We start from the raw sequence: 13,437 nt of genomic DNA, 5'->3' as shown, positions 1-13,437 counted from the left end.
TGTGTGATGAGTACATTCCACTCACAGAGTTGAACGTTCCCTTTCACCGAGCAGTTCTGAAACACTCTTTTTGTACAATCTGCAAGTGGCTACTTAGAGCGCTTTGAGACCTATGCTGGAAAGTGAAATATCTTCACATAAAAACTAGACAGAAGCATTCCCAGAAACTTCTCTGTGAAGTGTGCATTCAATTCACAGAGCTGAATCTTTCTTTTGATAGAGAAGTTTTGAGACACTCTTTCTGTAGAATCTGCAAGTGAATATCTGGAGCGCTTTGAGTCCTAGGCTGGAAAAGAAAGTATCTTCACATAGAAACTAGACAGAAGCATTCTGAAAGACTTCTCTGTGATGTGTGCATTCAACTCACAGAGTTGAAACATCCTTTTGATTTGGCAGTTTTAAAACAATCATTTTGTAGAATCTGCTAGTGGATATTTGCAGTATTTTGAGGCATATGCAGGAAAAGGTAATATCTTCACTTGAAAACTAGACAGAGGCATTCTCAGAAACTTCTTTCTGATGTGTGCCTTGAACTTCCGGAGTTGAACCTTCCTCTTCATAGAGCAGTTATATAATAGTCTTTAAGTATAATCTGCAAGTGGATATGTGGAGAACTTTGAGGACTGTGCTGGAAAAGGAAATGTCTTCCCATAGAAAGGAGACGGAAGCATTCTCAGAAGCTTCTCTGTGATGTCGGCATTCAACTCACAGAGTTGAACCTTCCTTTTGATAGAGCAGTTTTCAAACACACTTTGTGGATTCTGCAATTGGCTATTTGGAGAGTTTTGAGGCCTGTACTGGAAAAGGAAATATCTTCAGGTAAAAACTAGACAGAAGCATTCTCAGAAACTTCGTTGTGATGTTTGCATTCAACTCACGGAGTTGAACCCTCTTTTTGATTGTGCAGTTTTAAATCACTGTCTTTGTTGAATCTCCAAGTGGATATTTGGAGCGATTTGGGGCATATTCTGGAAAAGGAAATATCCTCACTTGAAAACTAGATAGAAGAAGTCCCAGAAACTCCTTTGTGACGTCTGCTTTCGACTCACAGAGTTGAACCTTCCTTTTCACAGAGCAGTTTGGAAACACTCTTTTTGTAGAATCTGCGAGTGGTTATTCGGAGAGCTTCGAGGCCCATGCTGGAAATGGAAATACCTTCACATAAAAACTAGACAGAAGCGTTCTCAGAAATTTCTCTGTGATGTGTGCATTGAACTCAGAGAGTTGATCCTTCCTATTGATAGAGCATTTTTGTAACACTGTTTTAGTAGAATCCGCAAGTGGATTCTTGGGGAGATTTGAGGCCTATGCTGGAAAACGAAATATCTTCACATAGAAACTAGACGGAAGCATTATCAGAAACTTCTCTGTGATGTGTGCATTAAACTCACAGAGTTGAACATTGCTTTTGATGGAGCAGTTTTGAAACACTCTTTTCGTAGAATCTGCAAGTGGTTATTTAGAGCGCTTTGAGGCCTACGCTGCAAATGGAAATATCTTCACATAAAAACTAGACAGAAGCATTCTCAGAAATTCCTTTGTGATGTGTGCATTCAACTCACAGAGATGAAGCTTCCTTTTCACAGGGCACTTTTGAAACACTGTGTTTGTGGGAACTACAAGTGGATATTTGGAGTGATTGCGGCCTCTGGTGGAAAAGCAAATATCATCAAATGAAAACTACACATAGGCATTCTCAGAAACTTCTTTGTGTGTGTGCATTCAACTCACAGAGTTGAAGAGTCCTTTTGGTAGAGCAGTTTTGAAGCACTCTTTTTGTAGAATCTGCGAGTGGTTATTCGGAGAGCTTTGAGGCCCATGCTGGAAAGGGAAATAACTTCACATAAAAAGTGGATAGAAGCATTCTCAGAAAAGTCTCTGTGATGTGTGCATTCAACTCACAGAGTTGAGCCTGCCTTTTCATACAGCATTTTTGTAACACTCTTTCAGTATAATCTGCAAGTGGATATTTGGGGCGCTTTGAGGCCTATGCTGGAAAACGAAATATCTTCACATAAAAATTAGACGGAAGCATTATCAGAAACTTCTCTGTGATGTGCGCATTCAACTCACAGGGTTGAACGTGCCTTTTGATACAGCCGTTTTCAAACGCTCGTTTTGTGGCATCTGCATTTCGGAATTTGGAGTGCTTTGAGGCCTATACTGGAAAAGGAAATATCCTCACAGAGAAACTAGACAGAAGCATTCTCAGAAACTTCTTTGTGATGTGTGCATTCAACTCACAGGGTTCGACCTTCCTTTTGCTACAACAGTTTTGAAACACTCTTTTTGTAGAATCTGCAAGTGGTTATTTGGAGCGCTTCGCGGCCTATGAGTAAAAGGAAATATCTTCAGAGAAAACTAGCCAGAAGCATTCTCAGAAACTTCTGTGAGATGAGTACATTCCACTCACAGAGTTGAACGTTCCCTTTCACCGAGCAGTTCTGAAACACTCTTTTTGTAGAATCTGCAAGTGGCTACTTAGAGCGCTTTGAGACCTATGCTGGAAAGTGAAATATCTTCACATAAAAACTAGACAGAAGCATTCCCAGAAACTTCTCTGTGAAGTGTGCATTCAATTCACAGAGCTGAATCTTTCTTTTGATAGAGAAGTTTTGAGACACTCTTTCTGTAGAATCTGCAAGTGAATATCTGGAGCGCTTTGAGTCCTAGGCTGGAAAAGAAAGTATCTTCACATAGAAACTAGACAGAAGCATTCTCAAAGACTTCTCTGTGATGTGTGCATTCAACTCACAGAGTTGAAACATCCTTTTGATTTGGCAGTTTTAAAACAATCATTTGGTAGAATCTGCTAGTGGATATTTGCAGTATTTTGAGGCATATGCAGGAAAAGGTAATATCTTCACTTGAAAACTAGACAGAGGCATTCTCAGAAACTTCTTTCTGATGTGTGCCTTGAACTTCCGGAGTTGAACCTTCCTCTTCATAGAGCAGTTATATAATAGTCTTTAAGTATAATCTGTAAGTGGATATGTGGAGAACTTTGAGGACTGTGCTGGAAAAGGAAATGTCTTCCCATAGAAAGGAGACAGAAGCATTCTCAGAAGCTTCTCTGTGATGTCGGCATTCAACTCACAGAGTTGAACCTTCCTTTTGATACAGCAGTTTTCAAACACACTTTGTGGATTCTGCAATTGGTTATTTGGAGAGTTTTGAGGCCTGTACTGGAAAAGGAAATATCTTCAGGTAAAAACTAGACAGAAGCATTCTCAGAAACTTCGTTGTGATGTTTGCATTCAACTCACGGAGTTGAACCCTCTTTTTGATTGCGCAGTTTTAAATCACTGTCTTTGTTGAATCTCCAAGTGGATATTTGGAGCGATTTGGGGCATATTCTGGAAAAGGAAATATCCTCACTTGAAAACTAGATAGAAGAAGTCCCAGAAACTCCTTTGTGACGTCTGCTTTCGACTCACAGAGTTGAACCTTCCTTTTCACAGAGCAGTTTGGAAACACTCTTTTTGTAGAATCTGCGAGTGGTTATTCGGAGAGCTTCGAGGCCCATGCTGGAAATGGAAATACCTTCACATAAAAACTAGACAGAAGCGTTCTCAGAAATTTCTCTGTGATGTGTGCATTGAACTCACAGAGTTGATCCTTCCTATTGATAGTGCAATTTTGTAACACTGTTTTAGTAGAATCTGCAAGTGGATTCTTGGGGAGATTTGAGGCCTATGCTGGAAAACGAAATATCTTCACATAGAAACTAGACGGAAGCATTATCAGAAACTTCTCTGTGATGTGTGCATTAAACTCACAGAGTTGAACATTGCTTTTGATGGAGCAGTTTTGAAACACTCTTTTCGTAGAATCTGCAAGTGGTTATTTAGAGCGCTTTGAGGCCTACGCTGCAAATGGAAATATCTTCACATAAAAACTAGACAGAAGCATTCTCAGAAATTCCTTTGTGATGTGTGCATTCAACTCACAGAGATGAAGCTTCCTTTTCACAGGGCACTTTTGAAACACTGTGTTTGTGGGAACTACAAGTGGATATTTGGAGTGATTGCGGCCTCTGGTGGAAAAGCAAATATCATCAAATGAAAACTACACATAGGCATTCTCAGAAACTTCTTTGTGTGTGTGCATTCAACTCACAGAGTTGAGGAGTCCTTTTGGTAGAGCAGTTTTGAAGCACTCTTTTTGTAGAATCTGCGAGTGGTTATTCGGAGAGCTTTGAGGCCCATGCTGGAAAAGGAAATAACTTCACATAAAAAGTGGATAGAAGCATTCTCAGAAAAGTCTCTGTGATGTGAGCATTCAACTCACAGAGTTGAGCCTGCCTTTTCATACAGCATTTTTGTAACACTCTTTCAGTATAATCTGCAAGTGGATCTTTGGGGCGCTTTGAGGCCTATGCTGGAAAACGAAATATCTTCACATAAAAATTAGACGGAAGCATTATCAGAAACTTCTCTGTGATGTGCGCATTCAACTCACAGGGTTGAACGTGCCTTTCGATACAGCCGTTTTCGAACGCTCGTTTTGTGGCATCTGCATTTCGGAATTTGGAGTGCTTTGAGGCCTATACTGGAAAAGGAAATATCCTCACATAGAAACTAGACAGAAGCATTCTCAGAAACTTCTTTGTGATGTGTGCATTCAACTCACAGGGTTCGACCTTCCTTTTGCTACAACAGTTTTGAAACACTCTTTTTGTAGAATCTGCAAGTGGTTATTTGGAGCGCTTCGAGGCCTATGAGTAAAAGGAAATATCTTCAGAGAAAACTAGCCAGAAGCATTCTCAGAAACTTCTGTGTGATGAGTACATTCCACTCACAGAGTTGAACGTTCCCTTTCACCGAGCAGTTCTGAAACACTCTTTTTGTAGAATCTGCAAGTGGCTACTTAGAGCGCTTTGAGACCTATGCTGGAAAGTGAAATATCTTCACATAAAAACTAGACAGAAGCATTCCCAGAAACTTCTCTGTGAAGTGTGCATTCAATTCACAGAGCTGAATCTTTCTTTTGATAGAGAAGTTTTGAGACACTCTTTCTGTAGAATCTGCAAGTGAATATCTGGAGCGCTTTGAGTCCTAGGCTGGAAAAGAAAGTATCTTCACATAGAAACTAGACAGAAGCATTCTCAAAGACTTCTCTGTGATGTGTGCATTCAACTCACAGAGTTGAAACATCCTTTTGATTTGGCAGTTTTAAAACAATCATTTTGTAGAATCTGCTAGTGGATATTTGCAGTATTTTGAGGCATATGCAGGAAAAGGTAATATCTTCACTTGAAAACTAGACAGAGGCATTCTCAGAAACTTCTTTCTGATGTGTGCCTTGAACTTCCGGAGTTGAACCTTCCTCTTCATAGAGCAGTTATATAATAGTCTTTAAGTATAATCTGCAAGTGGATATGTGGAGAACTTTGAGGACTGTGCTGGAAAAGGAAATGTCTTCCCATAGAAAGGAGACGGAAGCATTCTCAGAAGCTTCTCTGTGATGTCGGCATTCAACTCACAGAGTTGAACCTTCCTTTTGATAGAGCAGTTTTCAAACACACTTTGTGGATTCTGCAATTGGCTATTTGGAGAGTTTTGAGGCCTGTACTGGAAAAGGAAATATCTTCAGGTAAAAACTAGACAGAAGCATTCTCAGAAACTTCGTTGTGATGTTTGCATTCAACTCACGGAGTTGAACCCTCTTTTTGATTGTGCAGTTTTAAATCACTGTCTTTGTTGAATCTCCAAGTGGATATTTGGAGCGATTTGGGGCATATTCTGGAAAAGGAAATATCCTCACTTGAAAACTAGATAGAAGAAGTCCCAGAAACTCCTTTGTGACGTCTGCTTTCGACTCACAGAGTTGAACCTTCCTTTTCACAGAGCAGTTTGGAAACACTCTTTTTGTAGAATCTGCGAGTGGTTATTCGGAGAGCTTCGAGGCCCATGCTGGAAATGGAAATACCTTCACATAAAAACTAGACAGAAGCGTTCTCAGAAATTTCTCTGTGATGTGTGCATTGAACTCACAGAGTTGATCCTTCCTATTGATAGAGCATTTTTGTAACACTGTTTTAGTAGAATCCGCAAGTGGATTCTTGGGGAGATTTGAGGCCTATGCTGGAAAACGAAATATCTTCACATAGAAACTAGACGGAAGCATTATCAGAAACTTCTCTGTGATGTGTGCATTAAACTCACAGAGTTGAACATTGCTTTTGATGGAGCAGTTTTGAAACACTCTTTTCGTAGAATCTGCAAGTGGTTATTTAGAGCGCTTTGAGGCCTACGCTGCAAATGGAAATATCTTCACATAAAAACTAGACAGAAGCATTCTCAGAAATTCCTTTGTGATGTGTGCATTCAACTCACAGAGATGAAGCTTCCTTTTCACAGGGCACTTTTGAAACACTGTGTTTGTGGGAACTACAAGTGGATATTTGGAGTGATTGCGGCCTCTGGTGGAAAAGCAAATATCATCAAATGAAAACTACACATAGGCATTCTCAGAAACTTCTTTGTGTGTGTGCATTCAACTCACAGAGTTGAAGAGTCCTTTTGGTAGAGCAGTTTTGAAGCACTCTTTTTGTAGAATCTGCGAGTGGTTATTCGGAGAGCTTTGAGGCCCATGCTGAAAAGGGAAATAACTTCACATAAAAAGTGGATAGAAGCATTCTCAGAAAAGTCTCTGTGATGTGTGCATTCAACTCACAGAGTTGAGCCTGCCTTTTCATACAGCATTTTTGTAACACTCTTTCAGTATAATCTGCAAGTGGATATTTGGGGCGCTTTGAGGCCTATGCTGGAAAACGAAATATCTTCACATAAAAATTAGACGGAAGCATTATCAGAAACTTCTCTGTGATGTGCGCATTCAACTCACAGGGTTGAACGTGCCTTTTGATACAGCCGTTTTCAAACGCTCGTTTTGTGGCATCTGCATTTCGGAATTTGGAGTGCTTTGAGGCCTATACTGGAAAAGGAAATATCCTCACATAGAAACTAGACAGAAGCATTCTCAGAAACTTCTTTGTGATGTGTGCATTCAACTCACAGGGTTCGACCTTCCTTTTGCTACAACAGTTTTGAAACACTCTTTTTGTAGAATCTGCAAGTGATTATTTGGAGCCCTTCGAGGCCTATGAGTAAAAGGAAATATCTTCAGGGAAAACTAGCCAGAAGCATTCTCAGAAACTTCTGTGTGATGAGTACATTCCACTCACAGAGTTGAACGTTCCCTTTCACCGAGCAGTTCTGAAACACTCTTTTTGTAGAATCTGCAAGTGGCTACTTAGAGCGCTTTGAGACCTATGCTGGAAAGTGAAATATCTTCACATAAAAACTAGACAGAAGCATTCCCAGAAACTTCTCTGTGAAGTGTGCATTCAATTCACAGAGCTGAATCTTTCTTTTGATAGAGAAGTTTTGAGACACTCTTTCTGTAGAATCTGCAAGTGAATATCTGGAGCGCTTTGAGTCCTAGGCTGGAAAAGAAAGTATCTTCACATAGAAACTAGACAGAAGCATTCTCAAAGACTTCTCTGTGATGTGTGCATTCAACTCACAGAGTTGAAACATCCTTTAGATTTGGCAGTTTTAAAACAATCATTTTGTAGAATCTGCTAGTGGATATTTGCAGTATTTTGAGGCATATGCAGGAAAAGGTAATATCTTCACTTCAAAACTAGACAGAGGCATTCTCAGAAACTTCTTTCTGATGTGTGCCTTGAACTTCTGGAGTTGAACCTTCCTCTTCATAGAGCAGTTATATAATAGTCTTTAAGTATAATCTGCAAGTGGATATGTGGAGAACTTTGAGGACTGTGCTGGAAAAGGAAATGTCTTCCCATAGAAAGGAGACGGAAGCATTCTCAGAAGCTTCTCTGTGATGTCGGCATTCAACTCACAGAGTTGAACCTTCCTTTTGATAGAGCAGTTTTCAAACACACTTTGTGGATTCCGCAATTGGTTATTTGGAGAGTTTTGAGGCCTGTACTGGAAAAGGAAATATCTTCAGGTAAAAACTAGACAGAAGCATTCTCAGAAACTTCGTTGTGATGTTTGCATTCAACTCACGGAGTTGAACCCTCTTTTTGATTGCGCAGTTTTAAATCACTGTCTTTGTTGAATCTCCAAGTGGATATTTGGAGCGATTTGGGGCATATTCTGGAAAAGGAAATATCCTCACTTGAAAACTAGATAGAAGAAGTCCCAGAAACTCCTTTGTGACGTCTGCTTTCGACTCACAGAGTTGAACCTTCCTTTTCACAGAGCAGTTTGGAAACACTCTTTTTGTAGAATCTGCGAGTGGTTATTCGGAGAGCTTCGAGGCCCATGCAGGAAATGGAAATACCTTCACATAAAAACTAGACAGAAGCGTTCTCAGAAATTTCTCTGTGATGTGTGCATTGAACTCACAGAGTTGATCCTTCCTATTGATAGAGCATTTTTGTAACACTGTTTTAGTAGAATCTGCAAGTGGATTCTTGGGGAGATTTGAGGCCTATGCTGGAAAACGAAATATCTTCACATAGAAACTAGACGGAAGCATTATCAGAAACTTCTCTGTGATGTGTGCATTAAACTCACAGAGTTGAACATTGCTTTTGATGGAGCAGTTTTGAAACACTCTTTTCGTAGAATCTGCAAGTGGTTATTTAGAGCGCTTTGAGGCCTACGCTGCAAATGGAAATATCTTCACATAAAAACTAGACAGAAGCATTCTCAGAAATTCCTTTGTGATGTGTGCATTCAACTCACAGAGATGAAGCTTCCTTTTCACAGGGCACTTTTGAAACACTGTGTTTGTGGGAACTACAAGTGGATATTTGGAGTGATTGCGGCCTCTGGTGGAAAAGCAAATATCATCAAATGAAAACTACACATAGGCATTCTCAGAAACTTCTTTGTGTGTGTGCATTCAACTCACAGAGTTGAAGAGTCCTTTTGGTAGAGCAGTTTTGAAGCACTCTTTTTGTAGAATCTGCGAGTGGTTATTCGGAGAGCTTTGAGGCCCATGCTGGAAAAGGAAATATCTTCACATAAAAACTGGACAGAAGCATTCTCAGAAAATTCTCTGTGATGTGTGCATTCAACTCACAGAGTTGAGCCTGCCTTTTCATACAGCATTTTTGTAACACTCTTTCAGTATAATCTGCAAGTGGATCTTTGGGGCGCTTTGAGGCCTATGCTGGAAAACGAAATATCTTCACATAAAAATTAGACGGAAGCATTATCAGAAACTTCTCTGTGATGTGCGCATTCAACTCACAGGGTTGAACGTGCCTTTTGATAGAGCCGTTTTCAAACGCTCGTTTTGTGGCATCTGCATTTCGGAATTTGGAGTGCTTTGAGGCCTATACTGGAAAAGGAAATATCCTCACATAGAAACTAGACAGAAGCATTCTCAGAAACTTCTTTGTGATGTGTGCATTCAACTCACAGGGTTCGACCTTCCTTTTGCTACAACAGTTTTGAAACACTCTTTTTGTAGAATCTGCAAGTGGTTATTTGGAGCGCTTCGAGGCCTATGAGTAAAAGGAAATATCTTCAGAGAAAACTAGCCAGAAGCATTCTCAGAAACTTCTGTGTGATGAGTACATTCCACTCACAGAGTTGAACGTTCCCTTTCACCGAGCAGTTCTGAAACACTCTTTTTGTAGAATCTGCAAGTGGCTACTTAGAGCGCTTTGAGACCTATGCTGGAAAGTGAAATATCTTCACATAAAAACTAGACAGAAGCATTCCCAGAAACTTCTCTGTGAAGTGTGCATTAAATTCACAGAGCTGAATCTTTCTTTTGATAGAGAAGTTTTGAGACACTCTTTCTGTAGAATCTGCAAGTGAATATCTGGAGCGCTTTGAGTCCTAGGCTGGAAAAGAAAGTATCTTCACATAGAAACTAGACAGAAGCATTCTCAAAGACTTCTCTGTGATGTGTGCATTCAACTCACAGAGTTGAAACATCCTTTTGATTTGGCAGTTTTAAAACAATCATTTTGTAGAATCTGCTAGTGGATATTTGCAGTATTTTGAGGCATATGCAGGAAAAGGTAATATCTTCACTTGAAAACTAGACAGAGGCATTCTCAGAAACTTCTTTCTGATGTGTGCCTTGAACTTCCGGAGTTGAACCTTCCTCTTCATAGAGCAGTTATATAATAGTCTTTAAGTATAATCTGCAAGTGGATATGTGGAGAACTTTGAGGACTGTGCTGGAAAAGGAAATGTCTTCCCATAGAAAGGAGACGGAAGCATTCTCAGAAGCTTCTCTGTGATGTCGGCATTCAACTCACAGAGTTGAACCTTCCTTTAGATAGAGCAGTTTTCAAACACACTTTGTGGATTCTGCAATTGGTTATTTGGAGAGTTTTGAGGCCTGTACTGGAAAAGGAAATATCTTCAGGTAAAAACTAGACAGAAGCATTCTCAGAAACTTCGTTGTGATGTTTGCATTCAACTCACGGAGTTGAACCCTCTTTTTGATTGCGCAGTTTTAAATCACTGTCTTTGTTGAATCTCCAAGTGGATATTTGGAGCGATTTGGGGCATATTCTGGAAAAGGAAATATCCTCACTTGAAAACTAGATAGAAGAAGTCCCAGAAACTCCTTTGTGACGTCTGCTTTCGACTCACAGAGTTGAACCTTCCTTTTCACAGAGCAGTTTGGAAACACTCTTTTTGTAGAATCTGCGAGTGGTTATTCGGAGAGCTTCGAGGCCCATGCTGGAAATGGAAATACCTTCACATAAAAACTAGACAGAAGCGTTCTCAGAAATTTCTCTGTGATGTGTGCATTGAAATCACAGAGTTGATCCTTCCTATTGATAGAGCAATTTTGTAACACTGTTTTAGTAGAATCTGCAAGTGGATTCTTGGGGAGATTTGAGGCCTATGGTGGAAAACGAAATATCTTCACATAGAAACTAGACGGAAGCATTATCAGAAACTTCTCTGTGATGTGTGCATTAAACTCACAGAGTTGAACATTGCTTTTGATGGAGCAGTTTTGAAACACTCTTTTCGTAGAATCTGCAAGTGGTTATTTAGAGCGCTTTGAGGCCTACGCTGCAAATGGAAATATCTTCACATAAAAACTAGACAGAAGCATTCTCAGAAATTCCTTTGTGATGTGTGCATTCAACTCACAGAGATGCAGCTTCCTTTTCACAGGGCACTTTTGAAACACTGTGTTTGTGGGAACTACAAGTGGATATTTGGAGTGATTGCGGCCTCTGGTGGAAAAGCAAATATCATCAAATGAAAACTACACATAGGCATTCTCAGAAACTTCTTTGTGTGTGTGCATTCAACTCACAGAGTTGAAGAGTCCCTTTGGTAGAGCAGTTTTGAAGCACTCTTTTTGTAGAATCTGCGAGTGGTTATTCGGAGAGCTTTGAGTCCCATGCTGGAAAAGGAAATAACTTCACATAAAAACTGGACAGAAGCATTCTCAGAAAAGTCTCTGTGATGTGTGCATTCAGCTCACAGAGTTGAGCCTGCCTTTTCATACAGCATTTTTGTAACACTCTTTCAGTATAATCTGCAAGTGGATCTTTGGGGCGCTTTGAGGCCTATGCTGGAAAACGAAATATCTTCACATAAAAATTAGACGGAAGCATTATCAGAAACTTCTCTGTGATGTGCGCATTCAACTCACAGGGTTGAACGTGCCTTTCGATACAGCCGTTTTCGAACGCTCGTTTTGTGGCATCTGCATTTCTTAATTTGGAGTGCTTTGAGGCCTATACTGGAAAAGGAAATATCCTCACATAGAAACTAGACAGAAGCATTCTCAGAAACTTCTTTGTGATGTGTGCATTCAACTCACAGGGTTCGACCTTCCTTTTGCTACAACAGTTTTGAAACACTCTTTTTGTAGAATCTGCAAGTGGTTATTTGGAGCGCTTCGAGGCCTATGAGTAAAAGGAAATATCTTCAGAGAAAACTAGCCAGAAGCATTCTCAGAAACTTCTGTGTGATGAGTACATTCCACTCACAGAGTTGAACGTTCCCTTTCACCGAGCAGTTCTGAAACACTCTTTTTGTAGAATCTGCAAGTGGCTACTTAGAGCGCTTTGAGACCTATGCTGGAAAGTGAAATATCTTCACATAAAAACTAGACAGAAGCATTCCCAGAAACTTCTCTGTGAAGTGTGCATTCAATTCACAGAGCTGAATCTTTCTTTTGATAGAGAAGTTTTGAGACACTCTTTCTGTAGAATCTGCAAGTGAATATCTGGAGCGCTTTGAGTCCTAGGCTGGAAAAGAAAGTATCTTCACATAGAAACTAGACAGAAGCATTCTCAAAGACTTCTCTGTGATGTGTGCATTCAACTCACAGAGTTGAAACATCCTTTTGATTTGGCAGTTTTAAAACAATCATTTTGTAGAATCTGCTAGTGGATATTTGCAGTATTTTGAGGCATATGCAGGAAAAGGTAATATCTTCACTTGAAAACTAGACAGAGGCATTCTCAGAAACTTCTTTCTGATGTGTGCCTTGAACTTCCGGAGTTGAACCTTCCTCTTCATAGAGCAGTTATATAATAGTCTTTAAGTATAATCTGCAAGTGGATATGTGGAGAACTTTGAGGACTGTGCTGGAAAAGGAAATGTCTTCCCATAGAAAGGAGACGGAAGCATTCTCAGAAGCTTCTCTGTGATGTCGGCATTCAACTCACAGAGTTGAACCTTCCTTTTGATAGAGCAGTTTTCAAACACACTTTGTGGATTCTGCAATTGGCTATTTGGAGAGTTTTGAGGCCTGTACTGGAAAAGGAAATATCTTCAGGTAAAAACTAGACAGAAGCATTCTCAGAAACTTCGTTGTGATGTTTGCATTCAACTCACGGAGTTGAACCCTCTTTTTGATTGTGCAGTTTTAAATCACTGTCTTTGTTGAATCTCCAAGTGGATATTTGGAGCGATTTGGGGCATATTCTGGAAAAGGAAATATCCTCACTTGAAAACTAGATAGAAGAAGTCCCAGAAACTCCTTTGTGACGTCTGCTTTCGACTCACAGAGTTGAACCTTCCTTTTCACAGAGCAGTTTGGAAACACTCTTTTTGTAGAATCTGCGAGTGGTTATTCGGAGAGTTTCGAGGCCCATGCTGGAAATGGAAATACCTTCACATAAAAACTAGACAGAAGCGTTCTCAGAAATTTCTCTGTGATGTGTGCATTGAACTCACAGAGTTGATCCTTCCTATTGATAGAGCATTTTTGTAACACTGTTTTAGTAGAATCCGCAAGTGGATTCTTGGGGAGATTTGAGGCCTATGCTGGAAAACGAAATATCTTCACATAGAAACTAGACGGAAGCATTATCAGAAACTTCTCTGTGATGTGTGCATTAAACTCACAGAGTTGAACATTGCTTTTGATGGAGCAGTTTTGAAACACTCTTTTCGTAGAATCTGCAAGTGGTTATTTAGAGCGCTTTGAGGCCTACGCTGCAAATGGAAATAT

Source organism: Pongo pygmaeus, chromosome 18, assembly GCF_028885625.2.
Source record: "Pongo pygmaeus isolate AG05252 chromosome 18, NHGRI_mPonPyg2-v2.0_pri, whole genome shotgun sequence".
In the NCBI taxonomy this organism is placed as follows: Eukaryota; Metazoa; Chordata; class Mammalia; order Primates; family Hominidae; genus Pongo; species Pongo pygmaeus.
The sequence above is the reverse complement of the archived record's forward strand: the minus strand, read 5'-3'. Positions refer to the sequence as shown.